Source organism: Delphinus delphis, chromosome 16 (genome assembly GCF_949987515.2).
Source record: "Delphinus delphis chromosome 16, mDelDel1.2, whole genome shotgun sequence".
NCBI classification, from domain to species: Eukaryota; Metazoa; Chordata; class Mammalia; order Artiodactyla; family Delphinidae; genus Delphinus; species Delphinus delphis.
Window position 1 is genome coordinate 2,823,275 of NC_082698.1, and position 22,180 is coordinate 2,845,454.

General features: G+C 55.5%; 1 protein-coding gene across 2 annotated transcripts in view; it reads left to right on the top strand.

Annotated features, from left to right (window-relative positions):
* EBF3 (EBF transcription factor 3) overlaps positions 1–22,180 on the top strand; it is a 115,284-nt gene that overhangs the window by 31,147 nt on the left and 61,957 nt on the right. The gene's annotated exons all lie outside the window — the stretch shown is intronic.

The following is a 22,180-nucleotide window of genomic DNA, read 5'->3' on the forward strand; positions in this document are numbered from 1 at the left end:
ACTGCTAATGGATTAAAAAAATGAGCAAAAGACATGGAAAAGTCTATAGAAGAGACTGGAATGGCCACACCAAGCAGTGTTTACTCAGTGACAGAGCAAAAGAATTGCGAATAAAACAGTGAAGATCTATGAATGAAAATGTTCAGTGTATCGTTATCACAGTAAGAAATAGGAAGCCCTGTGTCCTACAACGGGGAGCGGGGAAGTAAGTTACAAAGACCCACATCAGGAACAGCCAGGCAGCCATTTGAAAAGTAGATTGGTGAGTAAGTCGGAGACATTCTTACTGCATGCAGTGAAGTGGAAAGGACATGAAAACGTATGTACTGTATGATCCCAATTAAAAAAATATGGAAAAGGGACTGTAAGGAAATAGAGTAGTAATTGCGGTGAGCTGTGGGCAGTGAGTTCATAGTTAATTTTTGTATTCTTTGTACACTTCTAGGTATTTTCAAAAAATTTGTAGAATGGGCATCCGTTACTGTTATCATTTTACAGTGATCCAGACATATTATACGTCAGGTGGGTTTCTGAGTAAGTCTTTAGCATCTGAAATTGACCTAAGGTGTTGTTTCTTGTGCTGGATGTTACGTGTTTCCAGGAATGGGGTGAAGTGGCTGTGAACGGTGACAGTTCCTGTCAGAGCTCATCCCGCCCACCGCCCCGTATTTCTGGTGGCAGAAAGAGTGGGCACCTGCAGAAGCAGACACAAGGCAGAGCTGGGCTGGGACCGTCAGATTCTCTAAACAGCACATGACAGTGTGTAAATGATGGAGCAGAAATCCAGTTCGCAGCGTAAGGATTCCATTCACTCTGTCTTTGGCTCCTTCCTGAGCACGGCCACAGGGCAGAGGACAGTGGGGATGCTGGGCACAAGGTGGTGCAGGCCAGGCGGTCCTTCCATCCAGACCTCACTGTCTAATGACTCAGCCTCCAGGGCCCTGACCAGGTGGACAGAGTCTGTAACCCCCTTCAGTGGTCTGAGGCGATGTCTTTGGGCAGTGGACGTGGAGGGAGAGTGAGGGCCAAAGGTAGGAGATAACAGTAGAGAAATGCACACTCCCCTGGTTCTAGAGCCTTCAGCATGGGTAGCAGGACTGTCCAGAGAGGTGATGAGCTCCCCGTTGTTGCCAGAGTGCGGCCACCAGAGACGCTGTTGGGGTGGCTCCCGGTCGGGCCACTGGTTGCGAAGCAGACGGGACTCAGCTCCGTGGCCTCAGGGCTTCCAGGTCCTCCCTCCGTTAAGACGGATGATGGCTGATGGATTAAAACTGCATGGAGAATGTTCTGGACCTTGTTGCTCTAAATCTCAGAGTATTTATGGGAAAACCAAGACTCTTATTCACTTAATTGTGTTTAGAACTGTGTCGAGTCCATTTTCAACTTAAAAAAAATCTGTGAGGCCGGAATGGACACCATGACCACCATTGGGGGCTGGGGCTGACGCTGTGCAGTCCGTGCAGCCGGGAACAGTGACGTTCCAGAAGCAGGCGTTTTTATTTATCCCACCACCCGTGGAGTCGGGTTGGTTAAACTAATCGAGCAACGAGCACCTGAGTTTACTGTCTTTGGCTGTCCAGCTTTTCAGGCTTCATTAAAAACAAGGTAAGACAAACAAGACGCGGCTTCAGCTTCCTCTCGTCTCTCACAGCTGCCTCGGTGCTGTGAGGGGCAGGGGCCCAGGGCTCCTCTGGGGGGGTGGCTTCTCCAGGAAGACTGTCACACGCCTACCCCTCGGGAGCTCCGGGAAGCCCTGCAGCGGGTGCGCTGTGCCCTCCATGGCTCTTGAGCCCCTTTCCAGGGGATGCCGGCCTCTGCACAGCAGGTGTGGCCAGTGCGGGCCGTGGGCAGCTGTCCTGGTCCCTCCGCATGGCGCCCAGGGCCCTGCTGCCTCCTCTGATGCCCTCCCGTCTCGCTCAGGCGGCCTCACCATTTCTCGCCCCCGTTTCCAGTCCTCCCAGTGTTTGTTCACGCACCCTACCCCGGGGGTGGCGTGAGGGTTGTGCGAGTTCCTTCTGTGACTTTCTGTGCCAGTGGGCCGGCCCTCTCTGCCCAGGCCCCCTCGGGCTCCCTCCATCCCGCAGCCCTGAGCGCTTTCCAGTGGAGCCCTGGTGGGACCTGAGGCCTGAGCTGCTTCGGGCCAAGTCTGTCTCGGGTTGGATTGTCTGGCCTTTCAGCTCAGCCTCCGGGGTGCTGCCCCCCCCCACCAAACTCAGACTCTTGGGACCCCCGGCCCTGGTCTCAGCCTCTGCACCTCTGGGCTGTGCGAGCTCTCCTCTGCCCGTTGAGATCCCGCTCGTCTGCGGTTCCTGAGTCTCCTGCCCTTGAAGCCCCTTCCCCTGCTCCTGTGCCCCTCGCCCCTCCATCCCCTCACAGAGCGTCCCGTGTGCCGCTCCCAGCCTCGCACGCCTCCCCTTCTGGTGCCCGCAGACAGCTAGCGAGTGTGCTGTCACCCACATTTTACCTGCACAGGCCTGGACTGTGTTCCTTCAGAAGGAAGGACGGAAGGAAGGAGTGGCTGGCCCTCGGCACTTCAGGAAGCAGCGAGGTGCCGTCTAAGGAGCTGTAATTCCTCCTAATTAAATGCAGCGTCCTTGGTCCTCTTCTATCACCTGTGGTTGACTCATCCCCCGTGTCCCAGTGTTACAAACTTTACCTGCTCAGTTTTCTCAATCAGAATGTTTTAAATGCGTCAGGGATGTGAACGCACAGGTTCCGGCTCCATCTTAAAACATTCACAGGCGTCTAACGCCAGCAAGGCGAAGTCCGCTCCCTTTTCCCTGCTTCCTGGAGGCAGACTTGCTTGAATTCCAGCGCGTGCAAGCAGGGGAAGGAGCTGGGGGGTGAATGGCCCTTTGTGTCCGATTTTTACCTCCTGGAAACATCTGTTCGGAGAGCGATGCAGGGCAGGCTGTGTTTTATTTAGCATCTACTCTATCCCCACATGCACTAACTTGATTGCAGGAAGGTAGTTACGCTTCTTCTGCTGGAAAATCATTCTGCTGTCGAGTGGTCCTTTCATGCAGCTGCCACAGAGAACGTGGATGCGTGCATCTCGTGGGCTTTGGGCTGGGCCCGGGGGCTGTCTCTCTGACCAGGCTGCATCTGCCTTCTGGGTGGCCGACCGCCCTGGAGCTGGTGTGGCCCGTGTGTACTGCGTCCCAGGGAAGGCTCTTGAGTCAGGCGGCCCAGGGTTTGAGTGCTGCTCTGTCATTTCCTAGCTGTGTGATTTGGGACAATTAAATTCCCTGGGCCTTGGAGTTTTGTCCTCCGAGGAGCAGATGACAAGACCGATTGTGTCGCTTACCTTGAAGCGAGAGTGAGCCCTCCGTGTGGTGGGGTGGCACCTGGCCGCTGGCCCGGAGTGGTCAGGAGTCAGGGACCCTGGCCGTCGCTGCTGCTGCTGACTCTGAAATAGCAGCAGCAGCGATGCTAACAGTGCATTATTGCCGCTGCTGCTATCAGCGGGACACTCCCCTGCCCTTCACCCTAACTTGGCCCTGCTGGTTTGGCCCCGGGGTGGACACATCCGGGCACCTCATGCCGCCCATCTATCGAGAGAGAAACTGAGACCCAGAGAGTGCGGGGTGGGGGGTGGCACAGGGGAGCCCAGGGCCCCGGGAAAGTGTGGGAGGGAGGTCGTGTGCCAACAGGCTCCGATAGGCCACAGGGTGGAGCGTGGCTTCCCCCAAGCCTACCCGGACCCTCCTGCCACGTGGTGGTCTGTGGAGAGGAGCCCCTCACCACCTTCCTTCCCGGGGCCCTTGCTGCTGTGTCAACTGGGCCGTCCTGCTTGGGCCTCAGCCTTTCCATCTGTAAGATGTGGGCATCTCATAGTGACCCAGTCAGCCCCTGGCTTCGCACCAGGGTCCCAAGGGCCCTGGCATCACAGCACAAGCTCGAGACACAGTTCAGGGTTCACGGACTCGAGGCTCAAGGCACTCAGGGGAGGGCCACCCCCAGGACCAGTCCTGCCCCTATGGGGTTCACCTGCACCCCACAAATGTGTATGGAGCTGCCTGGGAGCAGGCCTGCCCTCCAGGGCTACAGGGTGTGGGGCAGGGCACAGATTTGAAACCCGGTCTGCTTAGCAGAGTCTAAGTCTGTAATAGCAAACGTTGAAGGTCGCGGGCTGCAGACGCATGTGACCTCCTGGGGTTGGACGCTGGGGCCAGTACTCCTGGCCTTGTTCCCAGCCCCACCACCGACCAGCTGCGCTGTCTGGGGTGCACTACCTTGGCCCTCTGTGCCCTGGTTCAGGGGGTCGTGTCCTGCCTGTTGGGCACACCTAGTGGTGAGCAGGGGTCAGTCCACTACTGGCAAGTAAAGAGGTTCTGGAAGCCACAGCTGAGGCGGGAGAGGCCTCCATCGGAACGGAATGCTTGCCCAGAAGCAGAGAATTGGATGTGGGGTTGGCGCGAGCCTGGCCCCTGACGAGGCCCCCAGCCAGCGTGTGCAGGCTGTCTCCGTGCATCAGGAAGTGCTGACTTAGCCCTGCGCGCTCGCCCCGCTCCGGGAGCCGGGCTGTCCTGGGAACAAAGCCCACTGGTCCTGCCTTCCCAGGCGTCTGTGGGGGATGGTGCCACGTGGGGCGTGAACAGGGAGAGGAGAGAGAGAGTGGGGGATGGGCTGTGACTGACCTGGGCCGCCAGGCAAGTGTGAGGTGAATCAGCAGGTGTAGGGGTCGGGGGGGGCCTGGAGGCTCCAGGCCTCTGAGCATTGGAATGCTGACACCCTACCCTGAGATGCTGGTCATACCCGGGGTCCATAACAGGGCACGTGGCCATGGCCCTCTGGGCTGGGAGCCACCCCCGGTAGACCCTCTGGGGCCAGGCACCCAGGAGGGAAGGTCTCAGCCGGGGCGCCTCCTCCGCTGAGACCCCCGGGTCTGTGTCATGAGGTCCCACCGGGTGGGTACGGAGGTGGAGTTGACAAAGGCCTTTGGAAGAGGAGTGGTGGCCTGGCTGAGGCCGCTGTCCTTTCTGGAGGACGGCAGGCTTTGGGCCAGTGGCCACGCTGCAGGGCTCGGCGAGATCTGTCCCGTGCCCTCTGCCAAGTGGGTGCCAGCTGCTTGGTGATTGTCACCAGAGTTCTCGACCCTGGGTGACCTGGCCCCCAGGGACATCGGGTGCGATCCAGACACCTTGTGGCTGTGACAGCTGGGGAGGGAGGTTCTGCTGGCGTCCGGTGGGTGGAGGCCGCGGTGCTCCCCAGCGTCCTCTGGTGCCCAGGCAGCCCCCAGCACACGGCCCTGCCCCCATGTCAGGGGTACCCCCTTTCGTTGTGATCCCTTCACTTTTTTTTTTAATAAATAAATTAATTTATTTTTGGCTGCGTTGGGTCTTCGTTGCTGTGCACGGGGTTTCTCTAGTTGCGGCGAGCGGGGGCTACTCTCCATTGCGATGGCTTCTCTTGCTGCAGCGCTCGGGCTCTAGGCACGCGAGCTTCAGTCGTTGTGGCATGTGGGCTCAGTAATTGTGGCTCGCGGGCTCTAGAGCGCAGGCTCAGTAGTTGTGGCACACGGGCTTAGCTGCTCCGCGGCATGTGGGATCTCCCTGGACCAGGGCTCGAACCCGTGTCCCCTGCATTGGCAGGCGGATCCTTAACCACTGCGCCACCAGGGAAGTCCCAATCCCTTCACTTTTATTCCTGACAATCTGAAGCGATTTTTTTTCCCCTGGAGGGTGATTCCCACTTGGGTTCTCAGATCAAACCTGTCGTGTCTCCTTGTGTTCGTTAGTTTACTTTCAGCCGATGACGCCAGGCCTGCCCGTCTCCACTGGCGCTTCTTTGGCTCTGCCCAGATAGCACAGGAGGGCGTGTTCCTTCCTTCCTTCCTGTCCCCAGTCCCCTGGGGCCACCTCGGCCTCACAGCAGCCTTCTGGGGGCTAGTGGGCTCCTCTCTTGAAGAGGAGGAATCCGAGGGTCAGGGCTCCTGGCCTCCGCCTCTGAGCCCGGAGACCCCTCCTGCAGCACAGATGACAGCACAGGTAACTCCTCTGAACACTCGCGGGCCCCACCAGGCACTTTACAGTTTGCCTGGCCCTTCCCCACCTGGCAGTGCGTCCGATTCCACGGAAAACAGTTCGGGGCCGTAACCCTTGGGTGGGATTCATCAGCTGGGTGCTTTCAGGAGTGCTGCTTCCGGTGATTCTTCTGAGTTTTCATAATCTGGGTCTGCTTTTTTCTGCATTCATTAATTTTTCTTGGTCCATCAAATGTGCCACATTTCTCGGAGGCCCGTTGAGATTCAGCTCCGTTGGCGGTGTCCGTCCCATCCCTGCTGGGCCCTAAGGCGCCGGTGCTCTTCCTCGTAATTCAGGGCCCTCCAGGAACCCTGGGGCGGCGAGGGCGCCCGGCCCTCCTCCAGACGTTCGCTCTGCACACCTGGAATGGCTCAGGAACCCACTTGGTGTTCTTCTCCTTTGCTCTTTCTTCTGCTTCATTCGTTCCGCAGTATTTTTTGAGTGCCCCGCCCTGCCCTCCTGTAGTGGAGACCCCGGGGGCCAGGAGGACCCTGGGAGCCCCTCAGGGCAAGGCATGATTTCCGGGGCTCTGTTCCCAGACCAGCACCTGGGGTGCAACCCAGTCTTTCTACGGTCAGAGCGAGGTTAAAGTTGTTGGCCCCCTAAACGCAGGTGGCAGGTGCTACTGGAATGTTCCCCAGGCTCCTCGAGTGGCTCTCATGGCCTCTCTGCCTGGCCTTATCAGCTCCACCGGCCTCATCCCTGGCTGTCCTGCTGCCACACTGCCTGCCGGTCCCCAGCACCCCGCAACCTTGGCCCACGCTGTTCCCTCTGCCCCAGACACGCTCTCCTTATCCACTCATCAGAATCCAGAGCTCCAGCTCGAAAGCTCGGTTCAAATATCGCTTCTTCCGTGACGCTCTCCCAAATCACAAAGGTCCTGATGCCTGTAGCAGTTCAGTCACCTCCTCTGACGTGGCAGCTCTCCTTCCCCCAGAACTCATGCTGGCCTGCGTTGTGTTGAGTGTCTGCCCTCCCCACTGTCCCCAAGCATCTCAAGCATGTCTGGGTCCCCTCCCCATCGCGCCCAGGACGAGGCTTCCACCCGTGATGCCCAGGGTGTGTGGACCTTGGGATGCCTGGTTGGGGAGGTCCGTACAGCCTCTGCCAGGGCCTGGCTCAGGCATTTGTTCACTGCCTGGTGTGTGCCAAGGACTGTGCTAGGTGCCAGGTTACAGGGGTTAAAGAAGATGCTGGACTGGGTGTCGAGGGCGAAGGGTGAGCAGGTCTCTGCAGTGGAAGGGAGCCTCCTCTGTGGGCCAGGAGGCTCCGTCCCACCCGAGGGCCCGGATCCCAGCCAGGGGCGGACATGAGAACCGTGCATGTGTGCACACACGCACGTGCACCACAGCCGGGCTCCGCTCCTCATGGCTCTGATCCGTGGCGGGGGGTGGGGGGTGTCCCTGGTCATCGTTGAACAGTCATGTGACCCACAGGGTCCCCTCTGGTGCCCTGTCAGGTTGGTGATGCAGAGGAGGGTGGGACACGCCGCCCTGGGGGAAGCGGAAAAAGCAGTTCTGTCACTTTCTCCACACCTTCCCCTTAGTCTGGTGGTCCACTTTGATTTTTGATCTTCTTCTAAGTCTGACATTCTTTCTTAGATTTTCCCCCAAGTTGGATTAGACACGAGGCTTTATGAGCACCTGACTTTCCCCCTAACTTAGTTTCATCCTTTATAAAAGTGTGAGGGGTGAAGATGGGGTGGTAGTGAGGACTTGACCCCGTGGACCCAGCCAGGCCTTCTGTAGCTAGGAGTTGAGTGCCTGGAGGATGCATGCTGAGCTCTTGACTGGGAGCCCTCAGCCTCAGGGATGCCCAGCAGGGGTGGGGGGAAGAGTGCTTCCCTGAGTCTCCTAGTGCCACGGATGCAGGGAGGAGCTGAAAGGCCAACTCTGTGGTGGGGGTAATCACTTACATGCCTCTGAGTCTCCGCTTCTGCATCAGCAAAGCAAAAACGATGGGTCCTCACGTCATGGGACGCTTGACGGTTAAAGGAAGAGAACACCAAGTGCTGAGTGCGGCCCCTGCCCCGCAGCGGGTCCCAGATCAGGGGAGTGCAGCAGTTGTCAGGATCAGGGTTATTATTTCACTAACACCACTTCTTCTGCTCTCAGTAGCTTACGCAGAGGGAGGGCCTCACCCTCCAGAGCGGTGCCTCCTAGACCTTGAGTTAGATTTAAGTATCACCAGCAGCAAGTCTGATACTTTTGCTTCGCTGAAATGCATCCTTTGGCAAAACCCCATTTGTAATTCAGATCATCTCAGCTTGTTTTGTTTTTGTTTTTGGTAAACTTAGCTGTTCTGTTGCTTTTCCCCTAGCTGGGTGTTCTTGAAGGGAAAACCTATCCTTTTTATAATTAAGCACCTAAGTGAAAGATACACATGGTGTGTGTCCCACTTGGAATACAAGGAAAGGAACTGGGGTTTTGTTCTGGGTTTGGTGTTTACAGATCAACTGTACTTACTGCTAATGGGTCTCTTTCCCCACTGGGATTCTTTCCAGCTGACATTTTGGAAACTGTGGCCTGCATGTGACCTTGGGGTGGTCAGCAGGCTCTCCTTACACCCCACAGCCCCTGCTTGAGGGGTGCTGCTGGGGCAGGAAGTCCTCCTCCTGTACGGCCGCCTGGGTCCCCACTCTTGCTGCCTCTGCAGAGGATTTTTAGGGGCGGAGGTGATTTCTGTCCCCAGTGTGGCCCTCGGGCCCTGGAATAAGCAGGAGCCCAGTCGGTTCAGGGGATCCCCCAGAGTGGCTAACCTTTCATTACTGGGCGCCCCTTCGGCCAGGCCCTGAGCTGTGTCTCAGACTCAGGGTGGGGTATCACCCTCCACATCAGCCTCCTTCGTGGGCCCCTGAGCCATGGTGGGCCCGGACCACTGCACCCGAGCTCCGAGCCCTCCTTCCTGGATGCTTCCAACTCCAGTGTGCTCAGATGCCTCCCTGGGCCGCCAGGATCATTTCCCAAACAGCACACGACGACCTGCACCCACCCATAATTCTTCATGTCATTGCAAAGCACTTTAGGATTAGATTCTTACGACCACACTGGATGGAATTCACATGCACGGGGCAGATTAGGAGTTTATAAAGTGTTTCCTCCGTTGTCTCATTGAATTCTTCTTGAATCCTACGAGGTAACAGAGAGGAGAAGGTTGTTCCCATTTTAAAGATGTCGAGACTGCAGCTGACGGGAAAAGCACCTTGTCCAGGGCCCCAGAGCTGGCGAAGGTTCGGTGGGTTTCCCCTTTCCTGATGGTGCTTTTCTGAACGCAACTTTCCTTTTTCGCAGGCTTTCTGTGTGGCTTTGGCTTCCCACGTTGAAAGAGCTGGGGCCTGGCCTCTCGGGCCCTGTGCTGGCTCCAGGAGTGTTTCTCAGCCTCTTTCCTTCACTCTCGGAGTCCTGTCGGACCCCATCTCATTCCCTGGACCTCACCAGCTCCGTCTGAAAAACGGGGATAATGCTTTTTGCCCATCCTGCAGAGAACACCCTGATTTCTCGATTAGCAAGCAGCCGTGCGGGCACAAGGCAGCGCCCACCCGCCTCCCCAGCGGTTGTCTCCCTCCGCTCGCTGGAGAAGGAGCCAGACTCCCGGGGGTGGAAGCCGCCACCTCCGCCGGCCTCTTCTCATCTTTGTTCACCTGAGAATTTAACACAGCACATTTCTAGGCACAATGGAGAAGACACGAGCCGTCGTCGGGTGTTTGCAGGTGGCCGTGTGTTTGGTGTCGTGTGATAATGTGTTTGCGTTTGGATATTTAGGTGAAATATTGTGCCGCCTCCAAACGCGTGGCCATCTGTGGGCGCGGCCGTCCTGCCATCTTGGCTGCCGGCTCTCCCAGCGTGTGGGTGTCTGGGCTGTCTCGTCACAACGGACTTCATGGAATGTCACACCTCCTGTGAACAGGCTCCGGGGACGGGCTCCCAGCTGCGCGCACCTCTTGTTACCCTGTGTGTGTGTCTGCAGCTCACTCTCCCCGCTATTCCTATCCCAGATGCCAAGGAGATGACTCTCCAGCATCATTTGCTGGTCCCTGCTCCCCGGCCGGGCCCTGGGGCCTGGGCCCTGCTATTTAAATGAGGCCTCCCTTTGCAAAGCTGCTGCAGCGCTCCCGGAACCCGTAGTGGCCGCGCGATGAGTGTCCGTTGACCGGATGAATGAACGTCACGTCTCCTCTCTCCGCTGTGCGCTCCCTCTGCCTGGTTCTGTTGAGGAAGCTAGACCAGACCCGGGGTGGGGGGCACCCTGACCTCTTCGGGGGGCTGAAGCGCAGCAGACACGTGTCCAGGGCCCTGTGTTTTATCAGGCGCCCTGTCCGGTGGCCCTGCAAGGCACGCCCCCATTTCACAGGTGCATTGACACAGTCCGCACCCCATCGCTGTTCTCTCTCTCCCTGCTGTGTCCCCTGGCCTCCACCCACTGCCTGTCCCAGACCTGATAGGATGCTCGGGTGACTCTGAAGTTCTTTTTTTGTTCACTTTTCCTCCCTTCTTGGCTCTGACCACCTCATGTGACAGCCTGTTTGGTGAGGGGAGGGGGCAGGTGACCTGGATATGTGATGGGTGGAGGCCCCCACCTGGGATCTCCCAGCAAGGCGCTCAGCACAGTGAAGGCCAGCGTGAGCCCCTGCCCTCCCTTTAGATGGACAGATGTCCTCCCCACTGGGCTGTTCCTGCCCTCGGGGACCAAGGGAGAGGGCCTCGATTTATGTGAAGGCCTTCTCGTTACCACTTCGGACGAGGGTAGGCAGAGACCCCGTTTAGATGGACCCAGCCCTTCCTTGAGCCCCGGGCAGATGTGCCGATGACCAGGGCAGCGAGATGCCTGCACCTCCCGTCTCGTCAGGAGGACCCGCTAGGCTCTGCAGTTGCTTTTTGCACTTTTCTCTTTTACTTTCCCCATTTTTTTCTCTGCATGAGTATCTGTTTTCACTCTGTGGCTGTGTGTTAACATCTGGAGTTAGAGAGCACCCTGCATGGGAGACTGCTTGCTAACAGGGGTACAGGACAGGGGTCCCCGCCTGCCGGCTCCTGCATCCGGCTGTTGGGAAGTGGCTCCAGGAGCCGTCCTCCCAAAGGCCTCGAAGCTCGTCACACCCAGAGCCACGGAGACTCGCAGATGTCCCTTGTCCAGACGATGTGGGACCCTCCGCCTCGGTGCCCGTCCAAGCTGGCCTGGGTGCAGTGTGGGTGGGAGCAGAGGGCAGGTGGACCCCTGTTCCTGAGACCCTGCCGGCCAAGGGCCCCAGCCCGGCCCCCACCAGGAGCCTCCCCTCCTCAGGACAGATTTTTGCGTTGGGACCCTTGGACTCCCCAGTGGCGGAAGTGGCTTTTGTGAGACGTGAGTTCGTGAGCCTCCAGGCCTGGTTTTCCACCCATAGGAGGAGAAATCATGATGATGAATCCAGAGTTTTCTGGCGGAATTTCCACGAAGGATAGAAATGAGATTAATGCATAAAGGCTTTGGCTGGAAACGCTCTGGCTTGAGCTTTCTGGGAACGAGAGTGTGGGATTCAGATGGGAAGATGGCAGCCAGCCTTTGGCGAGGCCCAGCTATGCACGGATTGACCAGAAAGGCGGGCAGGACCATCCCCTTGCGCAGATGAGGAAACTGAGACCAAGAGCATCACCTGCCGGGCGTCGCGGGGCCGTGAGCTGGGCAGTGCTGAGGCCACCTGTGGCCGGGGTCCCGAGCAGTCCCACCCCAGGCCGGTGCGGCCCTCACGTCCCTTGCGGCCGCCAGTGCACTGCTCCCTTTGCCAGTGGCGACCGGCATCCCGACGCCCCCTGAGAACCCAGAGGGTCTCCTCCGGCTGGTGTATTGTTATTTGTTTTTCCAAGGAATGCGTTTCGGGGAGCCGCGGCTCTGGGGCTGCTAGGGTTGCAGCAACAGGACCACAGGGACTGGTTTGGGAGAGGTCACTCTGCTGGCCATTCTGGGAAAATACAGGCCCTCCGTCATGTGGCTCAGGCCCACATGTGGTTTCAGCAATACACCGTGCACGTGTACTCGTCCAAGAAAAGAAGAGGGTGCTGCAGGAGTTGTGTGCGTCCTCCAGCCCGTCAGTCCTGTTCGTGGGCAGTGCCCCTCACCTGGGGACTCCCGGGCTGGCGCGGTGCATGTGAGCTGCCGGGGGAGAGGTGTGCGAGGGCTCGAAGGCCCACGGAGACACCCGGGGACGGTAATGACAATGTTTTGTTATCTCTCCCTGTTTTCTTTGCATGCTTGTTAAAACATGGGGCCAGAGTGTCTGCGACGGACCTAACAAGTCCCTTGCAATCAGGACCGAGCGTTTCTGTCAGGCGCGCGAGAGACGCTTGGCTTGAACAAAGCCACGCTCTCCCGCCAGGAAACACATTTGTTTAAAGATTGGCCTGTCAATTTGTGAATCAGCATTTCGGCTTTTTGTGCAGACATCGTGCTTGTGCCGCTCTTCCCGAAGAAGGGGGACTAACACAAAGCTGCTGTTTGTTGTTGGAAGGAAGTAAACTTCATCAGGTCGACTTAGATGTGTGTTTCAAATGTCACTCAGTACTGCTTTCTTGTAATGAAACGCCGCATACAGATCTCTTCCCGAGGCTCAGGGGGATTAGACCCAGTAAAGGAAGAATTCAGCCTTCCTCGCTGTGGCGCATCAGAGTGAGAAGTTTAAAATCCACAATTTATTCAAATATTGATATTTCTACTTGTCAGAAGAGAGGGGCCTTGAAATTTCCACTGAGCACTGTTGTCAGAAGAATTGCAAGAAATGTGTCAGATAATTCGTAAATGAAGTTCACTACTGTGAAGTCAGTTGGGAACAGGGCAAAAATATATTCTTGTCGATGTAGAACAGGGCAATATAATAGAAAATAGCACTCACGCTTCCATCATGTCAAGCAAATGCTCCATTTGGGCCAGGTATTTTTTTAAACAGCCCGCTGCTTCTAGAGCAGCCTAGAATGCATGAAAAATGTTTTGAGTTCTGCTTTGTAGACAAGAGATCTGTTTGTTGTTTTTTCCCCTCTGAGACCTCTATTTCCCATCCTGCAGGAGCCAATCAGAAGGCAGCTGCTGGCGGGGCTTGGCGAGCAGGCAGCTCTGCATACGGTTTGCATTAAGGCCCTAAAAAGCTGTGAAGAGGCGGGTAATGATGTAAAGGGCCAGTGTAAATTCCAAACTGTTGATAGCAGGGAGAGGCGCTTCGGAAAGGCTGAGGGCTCTGGAGCCCCTTCCCGGAGGCGGGCCTGTGTTTTCCTCCACTTTGGATCCGGGAGTGGAGGCAGATTCACGCACGGGAGAAGCTGGCCCAGCTGAAATGCTCCGTGCTCGAGGTCCAGCCCCCTTGTGTCCTTTGCCGTGGGCTTTCCGAGCGGTGGACTGGACCTCTGACAGGGCCCGGTGGCACCCCCTTTCTTTAGCGTCGTGTCTTCATGGGGTGACCGGCACGTGTTCCCGGGCACATGGGTGGGTCCGAACTCCATCTGCGTGTGCTGCCCGAGATCACGTGAACAGAAGTCCGGGAAGAGCAGTGACCACGTGTCCTCAGTGGGGCCCTGTTGAAACGCCCTTGCCAATTCCAGTCGTTTCTTTGTTTGCGAAGCTCCCTTTAGGCCACCAGAGGCTCCCTACGTGTCTGCAGGTCCGCTGGGGCCTGCTTCTCGGCCGTGCCTGTTGACGTGGAAGCCAGTGGTCACCATTTCCCCCAAGTCTACCATGGAAGCTCATTCATTCCGTCTTTTTTAACAGTTCTCTGGCTACAGTAGTTCTGAACAACAGGCTCACTGTCTGTCCCTGACCCAGTGGGACCACCCTGCCCCCAGCTCCACACCCCCGGAGGGCGGAGTGGCTGATGGAGGCCGACGCCTTTCCCCGGGGACCTGGCGGACACTCTCCCCGGCCTCAGGGTTCTGGGTGGACATGGGGGTTTTGAGACAGGATGTTGAGGGGGAAGAAGGTTTTGGAGACCTGAAGGAGAATGGAGCCAAGGGTCCTCACAAGGTCTAAGAGGGGAAGGGTCATTTGGGTAAACTGAGGGCGGTCCTGCCTCTAGCCCAAGGCTCGGGATGGGGCTCTGCAGTGAGAGCAGCTGGGCGACCCGGGACGGCCACGGGTGCCCCTCTGACCTCACCCGGCGTCCGGTGCCCCGGCTCCCGTCCTGGGGCCACGGTGGCTGCCGAGTTGGGGGGAGGAGATGGGCACAGCCACACAGGACGAACCGATGCCCCTCGGTCTTCAGGTTGGGGGGTGGCCTGGAGGGCAGGCGTAGGGGGCTGGGAGTAGGCTGGACGGCGAGGCTGGCGACGGTGCTTTAGTGCCGCACTGGGTTCTGAGTCTCGGAGCGGAATCTGTTCTCCGTGAGCGGCCTTGGCCTAGGGGCACCTGTGCCCAATAGGAGCGGGTGTGCTGAGCTGTGACCGTGAGGAAACAGTCTGAAACCCTCCCCTTTGACCACGTGATCACCCAGTGGCCAGGTCTGTGCCTGGGTTTGCTGCTGAGTGGGGAGGCCGTGGGTCTAGGAGGCTCCTAGGGCGATGCCTCCGTGTGGCTGGAGCATGCTGAAGCCCCGTGCCTGGGACACCTCTGTCGCTCTAACCGTGTAACTGGGGAGGGGCAGAGCATTGGGAAGTGGGGGCCAGGGGGTGTGTGCTGGGAGCAGGGGAGCCGTTAGCAAATCCCTTGGCTCTGAAGAGAGAAGTAGGGCCTTGAACTGAGATATTAAGATACTTTTATTGAGATTTGCTGCCTATCTGCCAGATGGGTGATGGGGGAGGGCTGTCTGGACCCTTCCAATTCAGATTTTAGGATTATATGTGCAGCTATTTCTGACTTTGGTTTGTGCATATTTGAGTGTATGTGCACACATGTACGTGTGTTTATGTATGTGTACAGATGTTTGTGTGTGCTTTTATTATTATTTTAAATTTTACTTTTTCTCTGTAGAGAGTGTGATGGGGCTGGGCAGGGTGTGGGGGGAAGCAGTCTCTCTCCTTGGAGATAATGGTTGCTGTTAATCCGCCAGGCCTGCGCTGGCCTGGGGGGCTTGAGTGTTTATACAGTCTGTGCTTAAGGCCACCGTGTCAAGTCATCCCCTTACGGAGGGAGGCCAGGCCTTCTCGGGCTCCCGTGCTCTTACCCACGAGCAGAGCTCCGGGGTCTCTGCCGGCGCGGCCCCCGGCCCCGCGGCCCGAGTGGACCCCGGCCCCGGGCGGGCTCGTTAGCACGGCTGACGGCCTCCATGCCCGCCCGCGGCCTCCACGCCTGCCTGCGGCGCCGGCCTCCTCTCCACGCTTGCCTACTGTCTGCCGGGTGTCGGCGGATCTGTCATCGGCGCCGAGCAGAGCCCGAGCCCTGACAGTGAGGACGTAAACGCTCCCTGCCTGAATCCCCCATTAACTTTGTGAGGCGTATTGATTTCTTGTAAAAATAATGATATTGACAGGCCTTCCAGGAGTAATTGTTTCCAGAGCGCGGAGGTCAGCGTGGTGAGGAAGGGCTGGGAGCCGGGCTCTCCGAGGCTGTGTGAGTCCCGGGGTGGGCGCTGCCGGGCCGCTGGGGCCCCCCTCCCCCCAGCTGCGAAAGGCCCTGGGGCCGCCCCTGGACACCCGGGTCCCCGGCAGCGGGCGATGTCCCGCGAGGGTCTGCGGTCAGCCTGGGGGTGGGGGGACCCGCAGGATTGGGCGGGCGTGGGCGGGTGCCTGTCAGGCACGGAGCCGCTTGGCCGCCAACCGCACGAGGCGGCGTCTGTGTGCGTTTCCCGGGCTTGGCTTCCAGAGTTCGTTAAAGTTGCTCTTGGGCTGAATGTTGAGGCTTGGCCGCTGCCCCAGAGGCAGCTGCCAGGGCGAGGGGAGCGGCAGCCCAGGTGTCCATCCACGGTCCCTGCCCAGTGGCTTCTGTTCCTGGAGAGGGTCACCTCCTTTTCCCAGAGCACAAGGGAGAGGGTGGGGAGGCAGCCACTCCTGGGACCGCAGGGCCAGCTGGTGATCAAAGACGTGGCGTCTTTTGCAAACCAGCACTGAGCCGCTGGCCTGAATGGCGAGAGGCTGGGGGTCCCCTTGCCCGTGGACATGGGATGGGCTTCCCTGCAGAGAGCTGGACCCCAGATGTCCAGCCCTGTCAGTCCAGGGCAGCGGGCAGGGGTACACAGCATTCCAGGCGGAGGCATTTTTCCAGTCCTGGAAAAGTTAAAGGATGAAAGAGCCGCCCTCTAGGAAAAGTAATCGCAGGCCATTCACGGTTAAGTTCCAAGTGCCAGCAAAGGGGTAGAACCCCTTTAATTCAGAGAGAAAGCCTTAGCAACTGCTGTTTAAAACCAGAGTGGGCAGGCCACATCCCCATTTCCAACTTGGACCAAATTTGGCTTATAGCAAATGTCCTCTTCGTTCATCTTTAGGAAGCAGCAGAAGTTACTTGAAGAGGCAGTTGCATCGTCTTTAGGATTCGCCGGCGGTTGGGCTCGTACACCCTGTGTATTGATTGCAAACTGGCACGCTCCTGTCCCAAAAGGATGGTGGCGCTGTGCCTCTCGGTGTTGATCCCAGACCAGGCCGTGTGGCTGGGAGGTGGGAGGGGACTCAGGCAGCCACACGTGCTCATCGCCGGCCCCTGTCCACAATATCTCCTCTATATTTTTCCCCAAATGAGGGAAATCTGATCAGCGGCACTAACGAACTGCAGCAGTGGGTTATCAATTAGCTGGGCCAGCGGCGGTGGCCATGCCAATACTGGCTTTGTCTGCGTTTTCTTGGAGGAGTTGGTTTGTGTCACTCAAGGAAGCTGCCTGTTCGAGTACGTCCCTCCCGTCCAGGCCAGGTCCCCTCCAAGCACTGTTCAGAACGAGATTTGTGTTCACCCTAATCCAATAGCCATTGCCCAGGACGGCCCACGTAGCTCTGCTGGGAAATGGTGTCCGGGCTTGTAGCAACATCTAATGGGTATTTAGGTGCAAACTAGCTGTGAAGTGTTAAATATTTACATGTGGAATGCCAATAGTAATTGTCCACTTTATCTGAGCTAGCCTAGGGAAATGTCTTATTTGTTTCCATGTTACTTCAATAAACAGAAAGCTGGAAAATCCTCCCGCTATTTCTTGGGGGCTTAGAATTAATAAAGCCACAGGCCGTATAAAATATGTGCTTTGGGTTTTTGAATGATCACTTCTGCGCCAGGTCATATAATATGGCTTTAACTCCATGTGGCCTGTCTATTAAGCAAGACAGGATGAGCCTCACGAATAATAAAAAATATTTATGCTTTTCTTAGTGATACTAACAAGGTAACATATCAGAGGAGAAATGGCAGGAGAAGAATAAGGTAACTGTGTCTTATGAATTCACGGCTCAGTGGGGTCCCGACCGGCTCCCATAAACACCCTAGGATTCTCTGCTCGGTACTGCTATTATTCCACAAATTGTATTTTTTGCTTTCTGTTTGTGAAATCTGAAGTGTCATAAATGCCTCCGTCTCATCTATATTTGATAGTTAATATTAGGCTCAACCAGGAAAGTGCACTTTACATGTGACAACATACGATTACCTGAGAGTGTTATTGCAAAGGAAAAAATCAATACCGATTTATAATTCACGATCGCAGTCTATCAGTTTTTATGGCTCTCTATCCAGTCTCATTAATTTTTTATTATGATTGACTGAAACTGAAAGATTTTTAACATGTTTCACTGTTATTTATTCAACCTTAATAATTAAATAAACCTTAATTGGCTGTATTTCGCGGCATCTCGGCGCTGCGGCCAGGAAGGGTTGGGGTGACCATTCATTTTTAATGCGGGAGCGCCTCACATTTTCTTCCGAGGCAGCTCAGGAAAGGGGATCTGCTGTGTACCATCACCAGAGAGAGAGAAATAGGTTTTGTCATCACCTAATCAAATTCTGTTTAAGAGGAGACCATTTGTTTTAATTCAAAATATAAATTATCAATAGCGCCGAGAGAAACGTAATGAAATATTCCTGGAGCAACGAGAGCCCGTGCTGCGTACCTGTGCGAAACTTTGATCAGTGGCTAATATCTTGATTAATGAGGCCAAGGGCCCCGCTGCACAGAGAGACGCCAGTGGGGACGCCCTCACCCAGGATCTCCCGATTGGTGGTTAACGGGTCCCTTTGAAAGGTGATTGACAGATGGAAAATTGCACTTTCAAATTTCATCCGTATTCATTTCAGTTGTTCTTCTACATGTCAACCGCTTCCCCTCTCTGGCAGGCCACGGCTGTATACATTAGCTGTTCCCACAGTGAGAAGAGAAGGAAGACAATCCCGTATTTGAGCATTCTGAAGGAAAATCAATCATGTCATAAGTGAGAAGTATGGATAAGTTTGAACAGTGGTAACTTTCATCATTTCATTTCTGGCCACGCTGGTGGGTTTCTGAGTGTCCGGGGCTGCACAGGGGCAACCTCAGCTGCAGGGAGAGAATAAGCAGGATAATAGAGTTGGGCTGAAAGGGAAATGTTCTTTTCCGTGGTGTTTGTCAAGGAAGTTTCTCATGGTGTTGCACAGGAGGAACATCAAACCCTAAGATTATATACACTGGACATTTTGACAGAGTTGAAAAAAGGCTTCTGTTGACTATGACAAGGATAGACCGACCCTTCTCAATCAAACGATTGGGCTGACGCCTCACATTTTTTCCAATTTTTGTTTGCACTGGACTCTTGGCTCGAAAAAACAGTGGACTGTCAGCCATTTCTAGGAGGGAGCCTATTGTTAGGGCCACTTGAGAACTTGCAGGGGCATCCTCTGGGGTCAAGAGGGTCCCCTCCGCAGGCTCGGAGGAGGCTGTGACCCCACCCGGGGAGGACGTGCCCCGCCCCGGGCCCACCCCCGAGACAGCTAAAGGGGCAGCCCGCACAGGGCGGTGGTTAGGGAGGAAACGCAAACTTAGAGGAATCCGTAGCCGCTGCCCGATGGGATCTATACATAGTACTGAGCGGGGCAGCATTGTATGTTGGAAATGCTGTGAAAACTGTGGGAGATGAACATGTTGCAATTTCACCATCTTGTTCTTAATATTATTGAAAGAGAGCTCTCCTTGGCAGTAATAAATTTAACACAAAAATCAAATACAAAACAAATTTATTCTTCCAGAGCTGATGCCCCAGTCATTTCTTTCTTGTCTTGCATTAAGCTTTAAAATCAACTGTCACTCCCTATCGATTGCATCTGAATTGTTATCTATATTTCTCAAAAGCGCTCTTGACAGTTAATACAGTGTAAATTATAATCTGGGGAAATGCCGTTTGTGTTCGCCAGCAAATTGCTTAGATTCTGAGCAAAGCTGCTTTTATTTGCCATTCTTTTCTCGTGGCCATCTATTTTAGCAAGGATCATTCAGGCCAAATTATTCTAAATTTACACGCAGCTAGTATGTAAATCATATCGTGGAAATCCCTTTTGGAATCACGCTAGGGTGTGCAGCAGAGTTTGAGGGTCTGAGTGTTGCATTAATGAAACAAACACCACCTCGGGGGCCCGACCCGCAGGGGCGGCTGCCAGTGCTTCTGGAGAGCTTGCTGTGTTGGGTGTAGGTGAGTCCAATGCTATGGGCTTTGGGGCCTCCCGGGGCCCTGCCGCCTTCTTAGAGAGGGGACGCCCTAGTTCTCACTGAGTCGCATGGTCGCAAGGTGGGGCGGCAGGAGGGGTGGGGCCACCGTCCCCCTTGTGGAGGGAGAGGCCAGGTCCAGGGGTGCTCCCTGGAGAGAAGCAGCCCAGTTTCTAGACCAGAGCTGGCCTTGGGGTTAAGCCACAGACGCCATTACAAATTTTCTGGTTACGTGAACAAAGTAAAACGGAACAAGTGAAATAATCTCAATAATATTTTAAACTTAACTCGATAGATCCAAAGGCTTATCGTTTCCATACATAATCCACATCAAGATGGAGAGGCAAACGTGCTTTTGCTTGCTGAATTTTGGAAATGTAGCACACGCTGGGTCCCGACGCCTGCACTTGGACCAGCCCTGTTTCTTGCGCTCAGTTCCATCCGGGGCTGTGACTCCTCTATTGGATGACATGCTCCAGGGTCCCCCCAGGGGCCCCCTGGCGGGCTGCCATCGAGGCCGAGGCCGGGACGGAGTCCCTTCCCACTTGCAGGTTTCCAGCCCAAATCGACTGAGGCACGAGGGCGAGGAAGAGCCAGGGGCGGAACCCCCTGGGCTGTTAAGTCGCCTCCTCCCAGAGGGCACGTCTGATGGGGAGTGAATTCACCCCGGGAAGGCCGGACTCGCTCCTTCTGTCTCACTTACATGGTAGTGGGACCCCCATCATGGATGAACTTGGTTTTCCTTCGGAAATATTTCATTATTGTGTACTTGTGGCTCTTCCTTATTCGATGAAAGTCTGACGGTTGTGATACAGGGAGCTATTTAAGGAGTCCCTTCTGTTCCTTCAGGAATAACTCATTATACACTCATTTATGCATTCCAGAAATATTTATTGAAGATCTATTAGTTTGAGGCAAGGTGGTTAAAATTCTTTTCCTGCCCGGATGGATGGATGGATAGATCGATAGGTATAGATATCTATCTGTCTCTCCACACAGTGATATAGGTAGGTATAAATAAATAGGTAGATAGATATCTATAGATAGGTCTATCTTATATCTCATATCTGTATATGTACTTATTATCTATATGTTGATAGACCTATCTATTGATATTGGTATCTATATCAACATCTATCTGGCCCTCCATCCATCTGCATATCTGCAACCCTTCTATCCCAGAGTGTGTTTGGCAGGAGATGGGGGGATAAATACAGGACAGGAAGCGTTGGGGAGAGATGACCCTGGGGGTCTCTGGGGCAGCACCAGGGACATGGGGGCATCAGAGACCCTCACTAGGAAGACAGAGTGCGTGCGCCCCTCAGAGACGAGTTAGGGAGAGCATTCTAGGTAGAAGGACATGGATTCCCAAGCAGCAAAAAAGTTCAGTGCCTAAATCGCTTCCACTGGCTGTTGTTATTACCCCCGATAGCTAAGGGAGACGTCCCGCGACCCCCTCTTTCAGTAGTAGCAGCGACTTTCTGGGGAGTGCTCTGGAATGGTACACGGGGTTTTGGGGGCAGAAGGAGTGGAGGGGGGGAAGACGGGGCCCTAGCTGGCTGGTCACCGCAGCGCCTCTGTCCCGTTCCTCACTTTAGGATGGAACGCGACCTCAAAGTCCTCTCCAAGCAGTCAGACGCCGCAATTCCTGGGGCATGGAGGAGCCCTCTGGCTTTGCTCCCTGGGGCCCCCTCGCTATCACGGGCCTCCCCGAGCTGGCAGGAAAGTGCCTCTCAGAGCACAGCAAGGACGAGGGCAGTCCTGCCCGGCAGCACATCCTCCTCCAGGCCCGGTGTGTGCCCTCACCCCGATTCTGTGGACATTCGTCCATCTGAAGAGCTGCTAGGAAGTGGCCCAAGAAACACTTTTAAGACAGGGCACCAGAATCTTGTAATACATTTTCTCCTAGAGTAGGTTCGATACTTGGCAATTCGACATTGTTTAATGGGATTTAGTCTGAACTTCGGGAGGATGGGATGCTGTCTCTGTAATCTCTTTATTGATAGAGTTTAGTGCACAAGTGTTTATGGAATGATAGAGGGATACATGAGTGAAAAGAAAGAATGGAAAGAAATGACCATGGCTACTAAATACCAGCATTCTGAGTCATCCCTCCGGAGGGACTCACAGTCCGGGGGGCCGGCGGCCCCCAGGGGCCTTCCACACACCTATTGTGTACAGAAAATAATGACTTTGGAGACTGACCTTATGATTTTGGTATTACCTTTGCATAAAACGTTAGGTGGAACCATGTGTGATCGCCGACACGTGGTCATTTTCAACCTACAAAACCAGCAGATCCTCATCTGATGCCCGTGGAATGGAGTGTAGTCAGAGGCTGAAAACTAAGACATCAAGGAGAGGGTGAGACACCCCCGTCGATGACGTCCATCGAGGCCTTGGAGCTGTTTGCTTTGCTGTTGGTTGTTTCTTCTGTGACTTGCGGGCATTTTTCGGTCCAGATCCTGGAAGTTGATGGTGATGAAGTTCACGGAGAATCACCTGCGACTCTTCAGTGTTTCCAGAGTCCAGCGACTCCGGGATGTAGACTGTGTTCACGGGGGCTTGTTAGGCCTGAGTGTGGGGCAGGGGGCAGCCGGGGAGGAGGGCTCTGGCC